General features: G+C 49.3%; 1 protein-coding gene across 6 annotated transcripts in view; it reads left to right on the forward strand.

Annotated features, from left to right (window-relative positions):
- The window catches only part of HIVEP3 (HIVEP zinc finger 3), a 320556-nt gene that overhangs the window by 240876 nt on the left and 57510 nt on the right, over positions 1–22170 (forward strand). For all 6 annotated transcript variants that reach the window (XM_036351227.1, XM_036351229.1, XM_036351228.1 and 3 more), the window contains one exon: positions 5325–5518. The gene's annotated coding sequence lies outside the window, so the exon portion shown is untranslated. The remainder of the gene's footprint in view (positions 1–5324; positions 5519–22170) is intronic.

Consider the following 22170-nt stretch of genomic DNA (forward strand, 5'->3'; position numbering starts at 1 on the left):
CATGTAGTGAAATGTATTAGTCTTTTTCCGTAAGAGCAGTGAGGTCCAGTTCAGGCTTTGAAAGTTACTTTCCAACATTAAATCATAATAATATTCTAGTGGTTCTGGCATTTTTGTGGATTTGCTTATATGTCCTGTTTATATCTTTAACCCAAATAAATTTCTGTTTGGATGTGGTGCTTGTACTACATTTAAAATAGGATCCTCCGCCCTCTCACTCTGTATCCCATTTTGTCATACCTGCTTGTTTGTCTGCTGCTCATCTCCCCTGGCTAGACCCTCAGCTCCACCAAGGCACGGGCCTTTTCTGTTCTGGTTACTGCTGTGCCCAGAACAGTGTCTTATACATAGTAGGTACTTAACAAATATTTGTTGAATGAATAGACAGAGAGTGATTACAGCTCTCCTATTGAAATCATCCATTCTTTCTCTGGTAATTTGGAATTCCATCTTTGACAGCCTTTTCTGTGTCTTCTATCATTATTGGTCTATTTAGGTATTTTTCCTCTTCTTCAGTTTTTACAATTTATAATTTTCGAGAAAATCATCAAGTTTCAAATTCTTTGACATTAGGTATGTATCAAATTCTCTTAAATTTTAAAAAATGTTCATACACATGTTTCTATTACCTTTGTTAATGGTTATTTGTGGCTTTGCTCTCTGCTGCTAATCAGATTAGCCAGAGGTTTTTCCATTTTGTTGATCACAGAGAAACAGTTTGCGGCTTAATATTTCTATTATTGCAGCTGCTGGACTTGTCTCATTATTGTGTGTTTTTGTTTTCAACTTTATTCATTTCTTCCTTCTAGGTCATTTTGGTTTAATTTATTGTTTTTCAGCTTCTTGGTTTAGATGCTTAATTCACTGAGTTTCAACCTTATTTTATCATAAAAGCATTTAAGTTTTGTTTTTTTCCCCTCTAAATGAAGCTTTGGTTACATTCCACAGATTTTTAAAAATAGGGTTCTCACTGTTGGGCGTTTATACATATTCTACAATCTCAGTCTTGCTGTCCTTTTTGACTCAAGAGTTACTTAGAAAAGCATTTTAAGTTGTCATGGACATAGGTTACTTTTTTTTTACTTTTGCTACTTGTTCGTTTCTAATTCTACTGCACTGAAAACTGAGACTGTGGTATATGTATAGGAATTTGAGATTTTCTTGCCATCTAATATGAGGACGTTTGAGAAAAGGGCGTTTCCTCTGTTCTTGAGTGCATATGAAGTTAGGCTTACTAACTATCTTCAAACCCTCCACAGTTTTCACTGGAGGTTCCTTGTACCATCAAATCTTGAGTAATGTGCTCAGCCTGCACTGTTGTTTTGCCTTCTTCGTCTGGTTTTGAGAAGGTATTATTTCATATGTTTTATGGGTCTGTTGTCCAGGGTGAAGGTAAAGGTTCATGATATTTGTATCTTCCTGGAAAAATAGACCTAGCAATGTCAAATGCCCCTTTTTATTTTACCTGAAATTTTTGCATTTTGGCTGATATTAACATTGACTTTCCTGCCTTCTTTTTGTTACCATTTTGCCTATTCTGCGCTTTGCCATTTCTTTGCTTTGAACCTTCCTGTGTTGATTTGCTTTAACTGCCTCACTTCCAAACAGCATGTGGCTGGGGGTGTAGAGTGATTTAATTTATTCACATTCTTGTGTTTATTGACGTGTGTGGTCTTTCTTTATCTTATTTCATGTCTTTTTTTTAATGATACTTTTTTCATTCCTGTCTAGTTTTCCCTTTCCTAACTCTTGCTGAATTACTTGAATTTTCTTTGTTACGCCCCTCCCTCCCCCACACACAGTGGTTTAAACGGTCTGTAACTTATTTTTCTTCTAGAAATGGTTACCCTTAAATGAAAACTTAAAGCCCATACTTCTCTATTAATGTTAAGAATTAAATGGTGTCTATTTCCCAACAAGATGAGACCATTACTATCAACATTTGTTTAGATCTGACTGTACATGTTTTTGCTTTTATTGTTCATCACTGTTTCCTGTGTATCCTGTCTTGCCCTTTCTTGAATGACTTATTCTGATACAGCTTTTATTTGGTTGGAGTAATTCCTTGAGTAATTTTGTTAAGGTAAGTGGGTGGCATACTATTTTTAGTACTTCTCTCTTTGGCTTTGAGACTTGGCTGAGTAACGGATCTCAGGGTTTAACTCTCTTTCCTCAGAGCTCTGTAGTCTTTGCTCTGTTGCCCTCTAGCAGTAGGTGATACGATGTCAAGTCCAATGTCAATTTGATTCTCAAAGTTTTTGTAGAGACTGTCAGAGATGAAGCTAAGTTTATTGCTCTCCATGGAGCCAGAGCCTTATGTCTGGAGGAACAGGGTGAGGTGGGACTTGCTGATTGGAAGTCCCTAAAATGGGGTATGTGGGAGTGATGGAAAAAAGGAGGAGGAATTTTTGAGGCAAAGCAATGAATTCAATCAATCTTAGGGCACACACTTTTTAAAAATCCTCACTGGAGGATATGTTTATTGATTCTGAGAGAGAGAGAGAGAGAGAGAGAGAGAGAGAGAGAGAGAGAGAGAGAGAGAGAGAGAGAGAGAGACATCAATGTGAGAAACACTGATCGGTTGCCTCCTGTACAAACCCTGACCGGGGATTAAACTCACAACCTAGGTGTGTGCCCTGACTTGTAATCGAACCCACAACCTTTGGTGTACAGGACGATGCTCCACCCAACTGAGCCACCCAGCTGAGGCAGGGCACAAACTATTGATTGAAGAGTTAATGGGTCTTTAGAAGGTTTCTGTAACATACAGTCAAGCCTTTTGCCAGGGCTTGTCTCCTGGAGGAGGAAAGGCATGCCAATGAAGGCAGTGTGAGGACCTGTGATGACTCTTCCCCCCTCCCCTCCCCACTTTAGTTTCTTTGGAAACTTGAAGGATTCACTCCTTATCCTTGGATTTTAGGGGTTCCTTCAGCCTGCCCTGCCCTAGCTCCTGCTGCCTCTGAGGGAGCCTCCTGGGTGTTTGGCAGGTGGGCCTTGCCCTGCCCTTGTTGGGCGAGGCTGGCTTAGCTCTGATTAGATTTTCTGTCACTGCTACCCATCTGCTTTTCCTCAGACTTGCTGACCAGCTGGTGCTACTATGGGTCTGTTCTTATTCGACATTTCTCTCTATTTCAGCAGGGTCTGGAGGAGAGGCAAACAATGGGCTCAGTTTCCCGTGTGGAGCCTCGGTGTGTGTACCTTTTCAGGGTGGTAGGGATACAGGTGTGTCCACCACCTCTCCCACCTGCCACTGGAAGCCAGGGGTGGCATTCAGGTGGTTCTGGCCTCCCTCATGGGTGGGAGAGCAGCGGCTCCCTCCCTCCACTTCATCCCATCCTCTCCTTGAGCCACACCCCTGGTCTGACTGTATTAGCTCACTGACTAAAACAATTCGGTGACCTCACTCCACTGTAAGATCAAGTCCAGGCTATCCCATATACCAAGCTCTTCCCTGGCCCAACTCTCCCCTTGTGCGCTATCACTGCCCCTCACCTCCTGCCAGTGCACAGCAGGCATTTCTTACACATTTGGCCAGTTCGGGGTCTCCTGTCTACTTTTACACGGGTCCCTTTGTTTGAAATACCCTCTTCCTCTTTCTGTCACATGCTCAGGCACCATCTGAATGGACTACTCTCTTTTTTCTGCCTTCACCAGGGGGTAGCTTAGAGCCAGTGACCCTGGAATGCATCCCATGGCCCCTTACCTCTATGTGATCCCCTTGAAGGTAGGGGATGAACCTTTGCTGTCTTGTATTCTCAGCAGCTATCACCAGGCCTGACCCAAATAAGCTGTTAAATGAATGAACAACCGAATTAGTTTCTAAAGAGAAGTGCTCTACCCTGTGTACGAAGGCATCATACCAGGCTCTAGGGGTGGGGGGTGAGTCAGACCGACCCCGCCAAGCTATGTGTAGTCCACACGGGGTACCAGACTCCTGGGGGCACTGTCGTTGATCTCGAAAGGCACAGCAGCTGTGTTCTGGGTGCTCCAGGGAGGCGGGACCTGTGTCCAGTTTGGGGGAGCTGAGTGCGTCTTGAGGGAGGAAGGGCAGGATTTGGCCGGGTGCATACAGACATGGCCGTGGGGGGAGGGAGTAACGTTTTATCAAAGATTCGGAGGTGGGAAATTGTGGACTGTTTATAGAATAGCATGTTCTGAGAAGTCAGTGTTTCTGTCCTGGGAGGGATCGAGCACAGAAGTTTTTAGTAAGAATTGAGATGGAGTGGAGAGTGTGAGGTTGGATCTGGGGAGGGTGGGAAACCATGGAGTGTGAAGAGCTTGGACAGCAGGATCAGACAATGATCAGGAGCCACAGGGCAAGTTCGGCCGCACTCTGTGGTGGCCCGCTGCTGTTCTGGCGTGTGGGTGGGACATGGCTGGCTGGGTTTGAGAGCAGCAAGAGTGGGGCGGGCAGCGGAGGACTTCGATTACCCATCTGTCCATAGGAATTGGTAGGCTGTGCCAGTGAAAAGTGTGGTGCCCTAGAGAAGGAAGGTGGCAATGCCCCAGGCCTGGGTGCACGCTACTCCAGAAATAGATTGCCGGCCCACTCTGGGGCAATGATAGTATCCCTAGCAACCACACCGGCCAGTCCACGTGCCAGGCTTGGTCCAGGCCCTCTACAGCAAGCATGTCAAACTCGCGGCCTGCGGGCCGCATGCCTCGTTTATTTGGCCCGTGATAGCCTTTGTGTTTGTCATGCTTGCTGTACAGGTGCTGAATCTTTAAAACCTCGGAGGTACTTGCCATTCTTAGCCCCTCTTTTTCAGACACAGCCAGGCTAAGCCACATCCCAAAACCACAGAGGTAATGAATAGAAGGGCTGGGACATGAACCCAGGTATCCCGGCCCCAGAAGCCACATTGTCACCATCACACCACTCTGCCTCCAGCAGACAAACCAGAGTGCAGTCCCAAGTGAGCAGTGTGGATGTGACACCACACCATACTCCACTGAAACATGCTCAGGCACATGTTTCTCTCCTATTTTCTTATTCAATCTGACAACAACCTGGCAAGTTGATTACTGAAAATGGATGCTCACTCATTCATCCATTCATCCAGTAATTGTCCAGCTCCTGCCCTGAACCTGCCTGCTCTACCGGTGAAGAGGTGGGGCTCAGGGAGGTTAGGAGGAGCTGGTACAGGGTGGCCACCAGGCTACACCATCTTCCCTGGGGAACTGGGGGTCTAGCCCTGCACCAAGACAAGCAGCTTGGGAGGAGCTGGGCACCTGGGCCTCCTGGGACCAGGTAGAGATTGCTCTGTGTCTAAAGAAGTTGACCAAGCAAACTCCTTGACCATGTGTTTCAACCGCCCCTGCAGGATTTGAGACACAAACCGGGCAGCCTCGAACTAGTTCATGGAGGAGCCGCAAGAGACACTGTCCAAGCAAGCGCTCCCTTGGAGAGGGAAGAGCAGAGCGTGAGGGAGGGCGGCGCAGAAGTGGACATGAACGCTGGTTTTCAACGAGAACAGCGTTTCAGTTTTGGTCATCGAAAGTGGTGCCTGCAGCACAGGTAAGAAATGGGCGGGCGCTGAAAATGCTCGCTGGGGAGCCATTTGGGTTTTTCTTGCATAAGCGTGCTAGTGTCCATCTGCTTTGAAATGTATTATTTTTGTTGTTGTTATTGCCTTCCGTCAGCCTCTGTGATAGCCAGACGTTCTGGGGACTTCCTTGGCCAGGAGTAGAGACTTAAGTGCAGGCACTCTTTCACTGCCTCATGCTGAGTCCTCCAAGTGGAGTCCTGGGTCCTCAGTTCCTCAGTTTCCATTCTATCCCTGGCAACAGCTCCTCTCCAGGGAGCACAGCCTCCCTGCCCGCCAGCCCCACTGTGTCCTGCTCTCCAGAGCTCCCCCACCTCTTTGCCTCTCCCCACCCCCCATCTGTGAAGGCTCTTGTCACCCACTCCCTGGTCAGAGGAGCCCAGTGGGTGCTGAAGACTGAACACCATCTCTTCAGGGCCCACCCCTTTGTTTAGAGTTGAAAGGATATCAGGTCCAGGGCCGTGGCTGCACATTAGAATCACCCGGAGAATTCCTTAAAGTTCCAGTAGCAGGGTCCCAGCTCCAAAGATACTTACTGAGCTGGCCTGGGAAGCGCCCCAGCATTAGGGTGTGTGTGTGTGTGTGTGTGTGTGTGTGTGTGTGTGTGAGAGAGAGAGAGAGAGAGAGAGAGAGAGAGAGAGAGAGAGATATCTCTTTTTTGTTCTTCAGGTATGTGTGATGGTTTCAGGTTAGAAGTTCAGGTTAGGTGTGTGGTGTAGAAGCTCACTGGGTTGGAAATATGTCTTGGATGTTTTTTCTGGCTGTAGGTGCATCAGAATTGACAAAGACAGGGATGGGGTGGGGTGGGAGTGCCAGGTTAAAAAAAAAAAACGTTGACTCCCTGGCCCACCAATGCTCTGTGAATCAGACTGTCTGAGGGGTGAGGATACAGAGACCTGTATTTTGATTCTGATACAGCAAGGCCTGGCCTCTGGGCCTCCTACCGTTGACTCTGGAAGGCTAGTCCTGTGGGCATGGCTCTGAGCCCCAGGGGTTGCTTCCCAGCCCAGTGTGTGGTCAGCATCCCCTTCCCTCCAAGCGAAAGTTTTCTCATGGAGAGGAGAGCAGGCCTTAGACAACCCTCAGAGATGGCATCACTGTAGCCTGAACTGTGGGTGCCAGGCCCAGGCCTCTGCCCATTGGACAAAGCCGTGAGCAGGGTTTTCAGTGGAGGGGGAGGGATCATCCCCGGGACTCTGAGGAAGGCCTGGGCATCGAGCCTCATTCTTATTTTTATTTTATTTTATTTTTTTAAAAGAAGTTCAACTTCTTTTTTTAAGTATATTTTATTGATTTTTTACAAAGAGGAAGGGAGAGGGATAGAGAGTTAGAAACATCGATGAGAGAGAAACATCGATCAGCTGCCTCCTGCATACCTCCTACCAGGGATGTGCCCGCAACCAACGTACATGCCCTTGACCAGAATCAAACCTGGGACCTTTCAGTCCACAGGCCGACGCTCTATCCACTGAGCCAAACCTGTTAGGGCGAGCCTCATTTTTAGAGGCTATTTCACGTGGTGCTTAATAATGAAGGTTCTGGGACTCCCCAAGTTCCAATTCCAGCCCCAGCAGCTGCTCAGTCCCTCTGCCTCATCTCTCTCGCTTATAAAATAGGAAAGTTGTGGTGCCTACCTCACGTGGCTGCTGTAAAGTACAGGTAAGGCCCCTAGGACGATGCGGGGCACACAGCAAGGGCTCCCCAAACATGAGTAGCCCCACTGACTCACAGGCAGCTGGGCCGCCACCCCGTCCTGCCAGGAGCAGTGCTGTGACGTGTCTGCCGGGCTCTGCCCTTGGGTCAAGGTGCCTGAGTTCCTGAGAGGGTGAAGAAAGGGCCGGCACTGCACGTGGGCCCTGACACTTTACACTTTACAGACAAGACTAGGTCCTGCAGAAAACCCAGCGCAGCTGGTCCCCTTGCCCCTTTTGTGAAAATAAGGAAAAGCATGAAGAGGTGCAGTAATTTAAAGATAGTCGCACAGCTAACAAGGAGCAGAGCCTCTGGTTACAAAAGACCCAGTAGTTCTTCTCCACCAAGATGCATCCTGAGGAGCCCTAACAGCTTCAAGGATGCCCCCCACTCCCACAGGAATGTCTACATGTCACAGGCATCAATAGAGCTGGGATGAATGGGTCCCCTTTCCTCGGCATCCTGGGATGATTTCTCACGGGGCCTCAATTTAGCATTTATTTCCTCTGCACATATCAGTTAGATCGTGGGTCTCCTCCATGGGCAGTCTCAGGGCAGAGCTGGGCTTATTCAGCTAGGGGTGCAGTGGGTCCCTGAGAAACCGCTGAGGGATGCAGGCAGAGACATGGGGGAGCTGTCCTGGGCAGAGCAGAAGAGGAATCCTCCCCAGACCTGGCATGTGCCCTCCCCACTTCACTCCCAAACTGTCCTTTTGTCCATGTGGGCTCTGCCAGCTGCAGGGAAGAGTCTGTAGAGGATGGGACTGGCTCAGAGGGAAGTGAGCTGTCAGTTCCAGCAAGAAGTCTGCTCCCCACCCCTTCCTGTGCTCTCCCGAGGGAATAAAAGCATCTGTGATTAATGGGATGCTGACTCAGTGTTTCTGGAGTGCCCGGCACGCATGGCCCACTGCTGGCCCAGCTTCCCCAGCCACCAGGAAGGGGCTGGAATCCAGGGCATCTGTGAGTGGAATCCAGGCCCGGCAGGTGTGCCAGGCAGGAGCCTGCCGCGTCCAGCCTTCCGTGGCCTCGTGGACTCCCCTGTGTTGGAGAAGCCCGTTGACACCATCTGAAATGTGGAGTCAGAGCCCCTCCTTCAGTAAGGGCCTCGTTTCAGAATAAATGTGATTTCCGAATCAGTGACTAGAGGGCGAACCTACTTTGAAAATGGCAAAGCTCTGTGCTAGTAGTTTGCAAACTTTTGTCGTCTTAGAAGCCATTTTTTACCCATCAAATCCTGCCTGGGATGCCAAGGATACAAAACGGGTAAAGGTGGTAGTTTATTAATACACATTTATTTATAAAGTAAAAATTTTAACACCTGTTTACTCTCACTGTCCATCAATAGAACAATGACTCTGATGCACTGGAATCTCGGGTCTAGATGGGGGCGGGCAAACTACAGCCTGATTATTGTAAATTAAATGTTACTGGAGCACAGCCATGCCACTCATTCACATATTGGCTGCTCTCCAATGGCAGAGCGGAGTGGTTGGGACAGACTGTCTGTCCCACAAAGACAGAAATACTATTCGGCCCTTTCTGGAAGTTTGCTGGCCTGTGTTCTAGATGCTGTGGCAGCTGTAACACCCAGGATTGCCTGTGTGTTTTTGTTTTTGTTTTGGCTGGTTGCACAGGGTTAGGAAAATTCTAAGTCATATCAGTCGGAGGCTGTGAGTGGCAGCCGGTTCTAACGACTTACCTGCAGCCCAGGATGGACCTCGGTTCACAGTTCTGCGGACGTGCGGGAAGGAGAAGGGAATTCTGGTTTGCATCACTGACAGTTTCAAACGACTGCTCGAATTCCTTCTTATTACAACACTCAGACAGGAAGCACACAGTCATTTATTGCATTTTTGTGATAATTCGTGTAATACGTTTTCATATCGCTGAGAGCCTCAGAGGGATCTTGTTTGTGTGGTTTATGGAAGCATGTATAGTCCTGAATTTAAACAACTACGGAAAGATGCCCAGTAAAGAGCTCCAACTTTCCAGCTGAAGACATATTTCAATCCTGAAGCTCAAGATCTGCCAGGCTTAGCCCGAAGCACACCCCGGTTAAGCGGCTCCCCGCGGCTGTGCTCCGTGGGCACCCTGTGCCATAGGCCATGATGTAAGGCGCAGGTCCATTTTTCTTAGCGGCTTCACTAGGAGTCAAACTATATTTTTGGAATAAAATCTCACTTGAGGAGCCCCGGAAACACTCCCATGGAACACAACTTGACAACTGCCCCTTTGGCAGGTTTTGGTGGTTCTCTTTTCTGTGCTGAAGGATAACGGAGGAGCCACGGATGCCGAGAGTGGGGAGGAGGTAGTAAAAGATGGCGGAGGAGAGAAGTGAGGTGACCAGGAAGGGGGTGCGGGAAGCACGGAGAAGCCTCCTCTCGTGAGTTTCTGCCAAAGTTAAGGTGTCTCCTAACTATTGTTGATGACGTAAACGCAGAGCTCTCTGCGGCTCCTCTAATGAGTTCCAGCCGTGGGCGTGGAAGAAGGGGTCCAGAAGAACGTGGGGAAAGTTTAAAATATTGGGAGAGAAATGGGCTGGGGTGGAATGAACGTACGGATAGCTTCTAATCAGTATGCAAGGGCCTTTGCGCCCACTCAGCAGATCAAGGTGGGGGAAGGGGCAGGGGAGAGGCGAGGGAAGGCAGAGGTCAGCTGGGTCAGCACGCCAAGCCAGCTTTAGGCAGGAAGAGGGCCCATGAGCATGGGCAGTGCTTGTGAGTAACCCGGCAGGGCCCCAGGCAGGTGGTGCTGGCTGGGTTGGGCAATGGCTTTGGGCACTGGCAGCAAAGCCTACAGAGCCAGGAATAAAACCCAGGAGTCCCTCCTCCCAGGTCTCCTGCCTTCCCTCGGTGGGTGCAGGGAGGAAAGGGCGAGCCTACTGGCTTTGAGAGGCTGTGGGCTGGAGAAGGCCTCTTGGGGATAAAAAAGCACCAGTTCTTTCTGAGGTTTTGCTGCTCACCCCATAGAAAAAGAACATTTTTAGATTTTAAAGGGATGACCTCATTTTTTTTTTCTTATTTACATAGCCCTGTTTGTTTATCTAGTCCTTTAAAAATAGCAAACGTGTGCTAAGCTTAGTGCTCTCTCCCACCACCACCAGCAGAGCCACTGTGTGGGGAGAAACACCTTTTTATCTAAGAGAGGGACAGCCTTGTTTCCCAGGACAGATGGGAGCAAAACGGGACAGGTAGGAAGTTTCGTGGTTTTTCATGTCGCTTTTCCAAAATAGCCACACTCCTGCCTCCCACTTCCTGCCTGACTCAACTCAGGGTAGATTTTCTCCTGTGGATGACTGTGTTCTGTGAATTCTCAGGGAGGCTGGTAGCGACCCGTCAACAAGCAAACATACTCGACCCCAAAGACCTTGAGCTTGGCACTGAGTCTGCTTCCTGGCTCGGCTGCATACCAGCTGTGTGACCTTGGGTAAGCTGCCTCACCTCTCCGTGCCTCCTTGTCTGTAAGATGGGGAGGCAACAGTACCTGCAGTTGCTGTGCAGATTAAAGGAAGGAATACGTGTAAAGGGCTTACTTAGCTCCGTGAGGGCACACAACAACTCTTAATACATCTCTTAATAAACAACTGTGTTGTCGATATCCATACCCGACCTGGGCAGTATACCTGCCTCCCTACCACCTTCCCTTCCCACTGGCTTGTCTGCTCCAGCCCATCCCTACCTTGTCCCAGGGTGATAGGAAGATAAAACACAAAGCTGATCATGCTGTCGCCTGCTTAACATTCACTAATGGCTTCCAACGCCTTTGACAGGAACCGGCAGGACTTTTCCTCTCAATGGCCAGCAAGTAAATATTTTAAGCATTGCTGGACACACACCTCTGCTGTTGTTACGTGAGAGTAGCCATGGACAGGGTGGAAGAGAATGGCGTGGCTGTGTTCCAGTAAAACTTTATGTACAAAAACAGGCAGCAGGCTGGCTTGCCAACCCCTGACCGGCAGGATGAATCCAACTCCTTAGCTCAGCATTCCCAATCCAGCCGTTCTTGTCTCCATCCCTCTTCCTCCTCCTCCCCCTGCTCCTATGGAACTCCTCACACTTTAATCCTTCGCTCATGCTGTTCCTTCTGCCTGGATTTTCCTTCTCAGCCTCCCGTGTGTCCCTCCCCCATGGCTTTAGAAACATTTGCTCTGGGATCCTGTGGTTCCGTATCTTTATTTCTCCTGTGATCAATTATGCGAGCACCCTCTGCCTTTGCCATTAGAGAGGGCGCCCCTCCAGGCAGGAATTCTGCTTTCCTCCTTTGCGTGCCCTGGGATAGGTGTTTAGGTTTTCACGGGCGCTCAATAAGCATTTGTTCTTGAACACAAGAGCTGCAAGAGGGATGGTGGTCCTCAGGGAGCTCATGTCTAGTTAGGAAGCTAGAATGAGAGCCAGCGAGGGACTCAGGTGGATACCACGGTGCATGTGACTGTGGGGGACCAATGACAAGTGGTGCTTCTGACCTGAATAGAGGAAGGAGAAGGCATTTGGATTGGATCTTGCTTGGTGGGAAAGGGACTTTCAGAGGAAGGCCTTCTGTGCTGGGGAACTAACAGGAGGGCAGAATTGGTTCTGGGTTCAGGGTGGTGAGTGGACAGACCAGCCTGGTGAGTGCTGAGGGCCCTCCTGAGGGAAGCTGATGGGACAGACCCAGGAGTGGAAAGCAGGGCTAGGGTCTGACCAGGGACTGGGGAGTATTGAGGGAATTTGGACTTTATCCTGTGAGCCAGAAATTCTCAAAGTGTGGTACACACACACCACACACACACACACACACACACACACACACCCTGCAACAGAATTGTCTAGGATGTTCCTTTAAAATGAAGATTCTGAGGCCTTGTTTCTGCCAGGAGGTTAGGAGGCAGCAGGGTTAGAGCCATGGTCTGTAGGAATAAAGAAGGCTGCAAGGTGGAGGGTGATGAGCTTAAGTATTCTTCAGATTGATGTCCCCTGTGGGCATCACAGCCAGGCTGGGCAGAGGTGAGGCAGGAGTGAATAATCCTCTCAAAGAGCAGAGGAGGACGAGGCAAGACACTTGCCCAAGGCCACACTGTGGATTCCCTGCAGATGTGGAACTGCCTGGTTTGGAACAGGCTTCCTCACAATCTCAGGGCCTGGGGTGGTCCTGGAGGTCCAGCCGAGGGAAGAGGGACAGCCATGGTGAATGTCCCAGAGCCCAGCACAGCCTGGTACCCAGGGTGCTTGGTCAGTAAGTGTGTAAATGAGGGGATGGGTGGGGTGGATGGACAGAGGGGTGATATGGGGGCAGAGGAGCAGGGTTCCCAGGTGTTTCTGATGTTGCAGTCCTGGGGGTGAGGAGAATAGTGGTACCAGAGGTGGAGGAGGAGAAAAGATGAGTTTAATGCCAAGCATATTGAGTTTGAGAGGCAGTGGGATCACCAAGCCAAGATGCTGGCAGCCGGAAATGCAGGACTGGGAGCCCCGGGGCTGGGCAGGTGATGTGTGCAGCTGTGGAAGCTGCTAATGAGACAAGGTGAGAAATGCAGAGAGAGAGAAGCAGGGGATTAAGAACCAAAGCCTGAGGAATGAGCACAGGCACGAGGAGAAAGGGCTCAGGTGAGAGAGGATGCTCGGAGACGCGAGCAGAGTCAGGATGGGCCGGAGCAGATCAGGAAAAGAGAAATGTGAACAGTCAGTCACCCGGTAACTCAGTCAGGCCCCTCTTTAGAATAAACCCAACCAACTTCAAAGAAAGTGTGCCCCCGATAAAGAAAAACGCCAATCCTGATGAAAGCGAAATCATGCGTTTCTGTTTGATTGAGATCTGTGCTCCCACCAGTGTAGCTGCAGGTGTGGGAGAGCCAGTGAGACCTGGATCCTCCCGCCCGCCTGCCAGGACAAGCCCGGCCATTCAGTGTGTGCTTGTGCTGGCTGGCATGCGTCCTGGGAGCATTTGGTTGCTCAGAACCTTCCTCTTCCTCTCCTGTGATTATCTTTGAGCTCCTTCCCCCTTCCCATCCATCTCTCATCACTCAACAGATATGCATTATAGGAACCAAAAATTCTGTGCGGAGGACTTGACTGAGGTCCCCAAGCCCAGCAGGGCCTACCAGTCACCCACTGGGAGCTTTTGAATATAGGTACATTCCAGGGCTTGCAGACTCAAGGTGCCTAAACGCAGGGAGGGGCCAGCCAGGCCTGGGTTCTCGGAGCCCCGTCAGAGAGCCTCTGTGGCCGCCTCTGTGAATTTGCTGTTGTGGAGCAGCTCTGCTTGGGCTGGACCCGGAGGCTCTGAGGCCCAGTTCTGGGTGTTTCCCCCATAAGGGCCCTAAAAATATAGCATCTGGGCAGCCTCCTAGTGGCCTCCCTGGAGCCTTCAGAGCCCTTCCTTCCACTGGTCCTGCATGTGCTACCAAACTCGTCCCCTTCCACACACACTGTGTCACTATCGTCACCATCATCTGTCCTCAGAGAGGTGAATCCCTAAAACCAGCCCTACCTAAACCAAGGCTCCAGGCGCCATCGTCGGGACAAAGCGCAGAAGGCCTGCCTCTCGGAAGCACATGCTAATGGAAGAAACAAGCTAACATACGGGGTGGGGCAAAAGGAGGTTTGCAGTTGTGAGTCTGTGAAACACAGTTTATTCTTGTGTTATTATTTATTACTTATTATAGTATTTATTTGTATTACATCTGTAAAGCTACTTTTGCTCACTCTGGTGCTGTCACCGTATCATCTACTGTATACTTTGGGAGATAGTAAAGATATGACTATATTATCAATAAAATATATATGAAGATATTACCTTTTGTTATATAAAATGTGAAATATGTGTCTAGATGACAGTCATGAGGACCTGACTGAGAAGGTGGCATCTAAGCAGACCTGGGGTGAGGGGCGAGCACTGTGCTATCTGGGGAACTGTCGGTGTGAGGTAGGATCATGCTGGCGGGACAGCAAGGAGGCCAGTGTGGCTGGAGGGTTTGTGAGGGGAGGGAGCTTAGGAGGCTGGAGAAGGGACAGGCAGAGGGTGTGCGGACAATTGAGAAGCCACTGGAGGTCTGAGCACAGTCCTGCCAAGGGCCTCTGTCTCCGGAAGGCATGTGTGTGATTGGGGAGGAGCTGAAGATAAGAACTCTGAGCCCACCTACGTAGATCTCTCCTGTTGCACCACTGACATCAGAATAGGTTCTGCATGTGTTCTTAAAGGCCCCCCTGGCTGTGCGGAGACCACTCCGCGGGAGGTCAAGACAGTTCCGAGACCAGCTGGAGGCTGTGCCATCCTCAGGACGGGTAGTGTTGCACACCAGGCTGGAGGCTGTGCTGGTGGTGGGAGGTGGTTGGATTCTGGGTACAGTGAAGGCAAAGCTGATCTGACCCCCTGACGGATGGGATGCCAGGTGTCAGAGAGGAGTTTAAAAGGAGAGCCTGCTGATACACTTACTCATCTGCTCTCAGCCTAGTCAACCTGTCTCAGCCTCCACTTTTTTCATCTGGAAAATGGGGCAGTTGTAGAGATACTTTCCAAGATTTCTTTTGGCTTGAAAACTTATTACTTCAGCTTGGTCACTGGTGGCTGCGGGGGAGGGCTTTGAGGATGTCAGATGGAACTTGGGCTTAAGGAAGGGGTGCCTTAGACTAGACACAACTGACAGAGGAAGAGGGGAGGCATGTTCCAGGCAGAGGGAATGGCAGAGCACAGGCTGGGAGGCAGGACTGGGAGGCTTGTGAGTGATACCTGAGGAGCAGTGGGCAGACACCATGGCTGGGGCCCAGGGCCTCGTAGGAGGGTGCCAAGAGCTACAGGGATGGGCACGCTACGCCCTTTGGAATAAACCAGCAGGTTCGAGGCCAGAGCATTTTTTGCAAACACTGAGGCCCTCAATTTTGAGCATTTTCAGATGGACATGCTCAGGCAGGAAGGAACAAGGCTTGGCTCCTGTCCGGGGAGAGTTAACCTCCTGGCCCAGTATTGCATAACCACAGAGTCTGCTGAGCGCAAGGAGGCTCTTCTGTGTGGCAGCCAGAGTGGCAAGCCTGGTGGCTCCGGGCTCTGGCACTGACCCGCAGCGGAACAAATAGCCCTCCCTTCCTAGATAATGGCCCTCATTGAGCATTGTGTCCATGGCCAGTGCCCAGCACAGGGCAGCTCAGCCTGGGTAAGTTTCCTCTCTTGGCTGCTTAGCAAAATATTTACACTATGCCTTTCTAGTAAGACAGTTTCTAGGAACCAGCAGGCAGAGGGAACTGGAGAAAAGCGTCCCTCCCTCCTGTGACCCTGCTCTGAGCTCACATAAATGCTGCCCTACACCCAGTGCATGAGCCGGGGTTAGTCATTGAGCTAGAAGATGCATGAAGATCTTTCTGGCTCCAAAACCATTGGCATCCTCTCTAAGTGAAAAATGAGTTCTTTTTATTGTGTGAGGGTAGAATTTGGCTGGTCTTTAATATCCTGCCAAGGGTCTCTGTCTCAGGAAGGCATGTGTGTGATTAGAGAGGAGCTGAGGATACGAACTCTGAGCCCCACCTACTTGGATCTCTCCTGCTGCGCCACTGACATCGGCATACAGTCTGCCCCTCTCTGCACGCGTCTTCAGTGGGGAGGTCACCCAGAGGCTCTGAACTTTGTGAGGTGTCTGGACCAGCTATTGGGGACACCCAACCATGTTGTCAGAGGACCATTTGAAGAAACTGGAAAAGAGAAGATTGTCCCCAACAGAGGTTGTTGTGGAGAAGAGGGGTCAGAGGTATGTCCTCAGGACAGAAGCAAAAACAGTGAGTGAAAACCACATGGCCCATCCTTAGGAAGATGCCGCAAACAACGTCTTTGCTTCCACCTGCAAATCAGTCTAGTCTTCAACCCAAAACACACATACCCTTTGACCCACAGTCCCACTTCTGATCATCCAACTGATAGAACAATAGCACTAGACTGTAAAGACATATCTTTACAGTCTGGTGATATTCCAGCAGCAAAAAATAAAATAAAATAAAATAAAATAAAATAAAATAAAATAAAATAAAATAAAATAAAATATCTGAGAATTTAACAGTAGGGAACATTTGAAAGTGTTATATCCAGACCATGGTCCATCATTCAGTTTCAAAAAGAATAAGACAGCCCTGTCTCTGTTCAGAAAGGCAGTAAGATACAGTGGTTACGAACACAGGGGTGGGGACAGACTGCGGGTTCCAATCTGGATGCCAGCACTTACAAGCTGTGTTATGTAACCTCTCTGACTATCAGTCTTTTTTTTAAAGTAGGGATTATAGTAGTCTCTGCCCTATAGACTTGGTGTATGTGAGGTGCTTATAACTGTGCCTGGTGTATTCACACTGCTCAAAAAATGTTGACCTTTGACTTAGAAAGACTTTCCATGAGCAAAGCAAGATGTAGAGAAATGTACTTGGGGTGGTTCCATTTTTATAAAAACAAAAAATGCCGCCCCCACCTTCTTGCAAACAAAGAAGAGTGATTGCTGCTGCCCCAGGACATGAGTGGCCTCCTGGGAGCAGCCCCTGGACAGGCTTGAGGCAGGTATAGGAATGTGTCCCAATGACCATGGAGGTCCCTTCCAGACCTGGGACTGTGTGACTTTGTGGATCCGTCCTGGCAATCTCAAAGTGCATTCTAAGCTCACATTTGATCCAACAAGATAGTATGTTGTTCACAAAATCTATATGCCAAGACTACTAGTAGACTGTTTTGCAGGTGGTCAGCAAAGACATTGGTTGGTGGCTTGGTTTTACAGAAACACTCACTGCCCCGATGTGGTGCTCTGCCCACTTGGGTCCAGCTGGGGTTCTCCAAGTGTCTTCTCTTAGACCAGGTGGGTTTGAGGGAGCCACCCCAGCAATATCATGGCCTGGTTTGAGATGGACTCTGCCTCGGTTGGCCTCAGTTATGTTCAGATTCACCACCCAAGTGCCACAGGCTTTGGGAGTGGAGGAGAGGTGATGAGCTGAGAAGACCCCCCTGGGGTATACCTGCTATGGAAACCAGAGCCATTTCTTCCACATCAGTTGGAGCTACTTGAGATGGGGCACAGGTGCTATATTAGCTGAGAGAAAATACAGTTGTTTGTGAAACTAGGTTTATTCATGTATGTAACAAAATACGTTTACATTTTATAAAATATTTCAAACAAACAGCAGCATCAACATAGACAATAAGATAACAAACAGCAGTAAACCCACCGCCCCATTTTAAGAAGTTTTCAACACATAGAGATGTAAAGTACAGCATAGGGAATATAGTAAATAATATTGTAATAACTATGTATGGTGCTAGGTGGGTATTAGACTTATCGGGGGATCACTTTGTAAATTATATTAATGTCTAATCACTATGCTGTACATTTGACACTAATATAAAATAATATTAAATGTCAACTGTCATTGACAAATTTTAAAAAGATTTCAACAAATATAGTGGAAACCTGCATAGCCCTGCACAATCAAAGTCCCTCCCCCACTTCTAGAGGAGACCATTGTCCTGAACTTGGTGTTAACATTCTACAGTTGTCACCTGAGCACCTACTATGTGTCAGGCAGAGTACGGGGTACCAGCTAGATTTACCTGGGTGAACAAACCAGACGAGGTTCCTGCCCTCACAGGGCTTACCGCAGGGTTAGGGGAGAACCCAGTCCCTCTCTTACACTCCTTCAGTGAGTTCCAGTCTTTGGTTATAGAATGCTCACAGTCCATCTGGGGCAGTGACGAAGGCAGAGGGAGAAGTCTTGACAGCTGCCCTGTCACTAGCCTTGTGATTTGGGGCGAGTTCCTTCTGCTCCCTGAGTTCTAGCATCTTTGTCTGTCACACGTGGGCTTTGAACTGGATGCTGCTCAAGGGCCCCTCCAGCTCTGTGAGCATGGGGAGTTATGGGGGAGCCTTAACCAGAGTCACCCAGGGTCGCCACCACCACTCCGTCAGAAAGGGGGAGGCGTGTCCCAGTGCATGGGGTGAGGGTTGGGGCTTATGCCAAGTGCAGGGGACACAAATCACTAGAGGAAAACATGGGTGAAATTCTTTCTTTTATTAGTAATTTATTTAATTCCATAAAACCTTAGAGTGGGCAGTTACACTGGTGATCCTTATTGCTTAGGATGAGATGATCTTTTAACAAGTCAATGCAAATTAAAATACTACACAAATAACAGTACAGATGGTATGTGTTTCTGGCAAAACTTGGCATGGTGGTCACCACATGGCACAGTGTTTCCCAAACAAGAACTAATGATGCAAAGGGTGGGGCCCACCTGGCATCTGAGAAGCCAGCAGAGCCAGCCCAGTGCTGGCACGTTGGAGCCCAAGAAGCATTGGAGGAATGACTTAATGAATGGCTCCCTATTGAAAACAGCACGGGAGAAATTCCCTTCAGATCTCAGTGCCAAGGAGAGCTTTGCTCTTCCTGGGAACAGGTGTGTTTATCGTCAGGACACTGAGAATGTGCGATTAAGTGCGTTGTCCTTCTTTCTTTGGCTGCCAGGAAGCTGCACCCTGATCCCAGGGTCCAGAGCCACGTGTGGGGCCCCCTAAACTACCTACCCTTGCTCATCTGGCCCTCTGGTCTGCACTTCTGTCTTCCATCTCCCCTGTGTTGATTTGTCATTTTTTAATTTCTGTGCTTATTTTGTTTTTGTAATCCACCTCAGATCCTCCATGGAATAACGCAAGTTAAAATTGTTAAAAAACAAAAAAGGCATTAACTAATTAATGAAGTAATCAGTGCATGCACACACTGCCTAAGACCAAAGCATCCTTTCTTGGCTCAACTCAGCCTGTGGGACTTCCTGCCCAGCGCTGCTTCTCAGCTAGAAGGATGCCTGGGTTAGATGGAGAGGAGGGCAAAGAGATTGGGTGGCTGTTGCCTGCTCTGCACCCTCAGGTTTGATCCAGTCCAGCCCTGGGGACCCGTACCTTCTGTTGAGGCCACCTCAGAAATGGGATTGTCCCCTCAGACTCAGAATGGCAGGCCCAGCTGGTGGCCTTGCCACTCCTCTCTCCCGCCAGAGAATCAGGTCTGGGCTCTCTCTTCCCCCGAGGACCATGCAAGTGCAGTCCCCATGTGTGACTGGTTCCACCACTAGTTCTGTAACTGGCCTCCGACTGTCCTCACTGTGACCAGGCTCTCCCATCTGACTCCCACACTGTCGGACCGCATGCTGTCCTGACGGCTCATGGCTGCCCATGACCCTACAGGCAGTGTGGCCTTAGATCCCCTGGGGGCCAAGGGGCTTGAGATACATCCTGAAATGATGATTTTTCTTAAAGCAAATGACTAAAGACATTATACCAAGTGAAAGAAGCCAGACACAAAAAAACACATATTGTATGATTCCATTTATATAAAACTAGAGGCCCGGTGCATGGATTCGTGCACAGGTGGGGTCCCTCAGCCTGGCCTGCAGGGATTGGGCTGAAACCAGCTCTCCAACATCCCCCAAGGGGTCCTGGGTTGTGAGAGGGCAGTTCTCGGGTGATGCACCTCAGAATTGGGCTCCCTCCTCTCTGGTTCCGAGAGAACTGTAGCTGCCAAGTCACCTCAGCTTGGCAGCTCCTGCGTTGAGCGTCTGCCCCCGGTAGTCAATGTGCATCATAGCTACCGGTCGGATGGTTGAATGGTTGGACAGTCACTTAGGCTTTTATATATATAGATGTCCAGAATAGGCAAATCTATAGAGACAGACAATAGATAAGTTGGTTGTTGCCAGGGGTAGGGGACAGGGAATCTGCATGATTGCTAATGGACACCAGGTTTCTTTTCAAAGTGATGAAATGTTCTAAAATCAGAGGACGATGATGGTTGCACAACTCTGTCAATATTCTGAAATCCACTCCATTATACATTTAGAGGAATGAAATTTATGGTCTGTGAATTATACTAGACACCATCTAATACAGCAGGTTCCATAAGTCAGGCTTATGAGTGAGACACTCAAAATTTAGAAAATCCTATTCATTAACAGATTAATATACTCTCTAGTTTTGGAAATTAATATATCCCCTTTTCCAGGAAGGAATTTAAGTGGCTTCTGTAAACTATCCACTAAGGTTTTATTTATCATTAAAAGTTCATTCATTCACTCACAAACACCTTTGGTGCTACAGTGGGGCAGGCACAGAAAATGTGAAGGTGATAAAAGCCTCTGCTGTCTAACATCTGTAGATGGAGATATGGTAGGCAAAACCATTAGTACAGCATCCGGAGCCCAGCCCTGAGCACACAGTCAGCAGTCAAGAATTGGCAGCTGTCATTGCCACAGAGAGGGGGGCTCTGAGAGACTTGGGCAGGAAAACAGAGGTGTGATCCCATTGGGAAAGAGAGATCATTCACTTGAGCTGCAACCTGCTGGGGAACCCGTAGGGAGAGGATTTAGAATGTTAGAAGGATTTAGAATTCTCAGGAAGGAAGTGGGAGCCTCAGGGTGAGTGAGCAAGGCTGTGCCTTGCTTAGCATCCAGGGAGAGGACTCAGCCAGCACCTGGCTGTCCTCCACCTCTCCCTCCACAGGGCAGCCCTGTATTCCCCGCTTCTCTTCTCACTGCCCCAGAGCCTCTGGGGACTGTATTCTGGGAGGAGGGGCTGGATTTACCCTGCTGGACTGGCAAGGACAAGTAAGGCTGCCCCCTGTCTTCAGGACAAAGAAGAAATGCCATTGGGTTTTCTGAGGTTCTGGGAGAAGGAAAAAGGCACCAGGATTTCAGGCTCTCAAGATCCCACCTCTGCCCATTTTCTCAAGGGCAAAGATGGAGGTGGGGGTGGGGGCAGGCCTTGCATGCTCTGGAGGGAGGTGCTATAGGAGGATGATTCTAAGACTTGGTGAATTCTCTTTTTTTTGTCAATGTATCCCTCCTGAGTTCAACACATCATATTTGCCGGGGCTAAGGATGGAGCATGAAAACAGAAATTAGTCTGATCCTGGGTGCAAACTTGGGAAGCAAGGTCTCCTCGAAAGCACACCTGGGTCATGGAATCAGCCCCTGGTGAGCCCCATACCTATCTGAACATCTGTCTCCTCTTCTGCAAAATTAGATGATAAGGCCCTTCCCCGAGGGCTGTGGTGAGGAACTGTTTAATGGTGAAGCGCCGTTCAGACATTGCGTTTACCGTCTGAGGGGGGAGATGGAGCATGAACAGCGGGTCCTCTCTGCAGGAAAGAACCTGGGCAATTAGATGAAACGGTGGCTGCGAAGACCTTTAGTGAGCTATAATCATGCACCCATGCCAGGTGCCAGTAAGAGTAATTAGTATTATCTGCATAGAGGTTTAACGGAATCCCAGGGTAAAGGTTCTATATGGGACCTTGGAGGCCCCAGGGAGAAGTTGGCAGGGTGATAAGTAGGATTTGACTAGACAAAGAAGAGAAGGGGAACCAGGCATCAGGACCAAAGGAGGGGCTTGATCCATGGCCAAGAGGCAGGAAGGGAGGGAAGGAGTTGGGGCACCGGTGGGAGGGAGTAGGAAGAAGCAGGTTGGGAGGCTAGAGAGAGGGGCATAGGGTGGGATTACCAACCAGGCAGAATGGTGAGGTCAGGTCAGGTCCTGGAGTAAAAAGCCGGAATGTCAAGAAGCAGGAGTCATATCCACCCAGTCCTGGTAGGAAGGTTCAGTGAGGCCCAGCATCAAGCCTGGGGTGAGGGGGCCTGGGACAGCTGGTCGACTCAGGCTGGGTAGCAAAGCTTCCAGAATATCAGGGTGGGTAAGGTTCTCAGAGCCCAACGTTCTCTTTTTCAAATATGGAGCAGGTAGCAGAGTGGGTCTCGAAGTGGGTGCAAAGTCCAGGTCTCCAGATTCCCAGTCTGGGTCCCACCCCCTACACAAAGTTCCAGTGTTTCCTTGATTAATTATGCAGGTGTCACCCATGGAGGTCACATGGGGACGTAGTCAGGAGCATACACTCTGGACCACATGCCTGCCCTGACTCCCAGTCCCCCTTAGGGAATGTGTGTCCCTGGGCAAGTCATGT

Source organism: Myotis myotis, unplaced genomic scaffold (assembly GCF_014108235.1).
Source record: "Myotis myotis isolate mMyoMyo1 unplaced genomic scaffold, mMyoMyo1.p scaffold_m19_p_2, whole genome shotgun sequence".
In the NCBI taxonomy this organism is placed as follows: Eukaryota; Metazoa; Chordata; class Mammalia; order Chiroptera; family Vespertilionidae; genus Myotis; species Myotis myotis.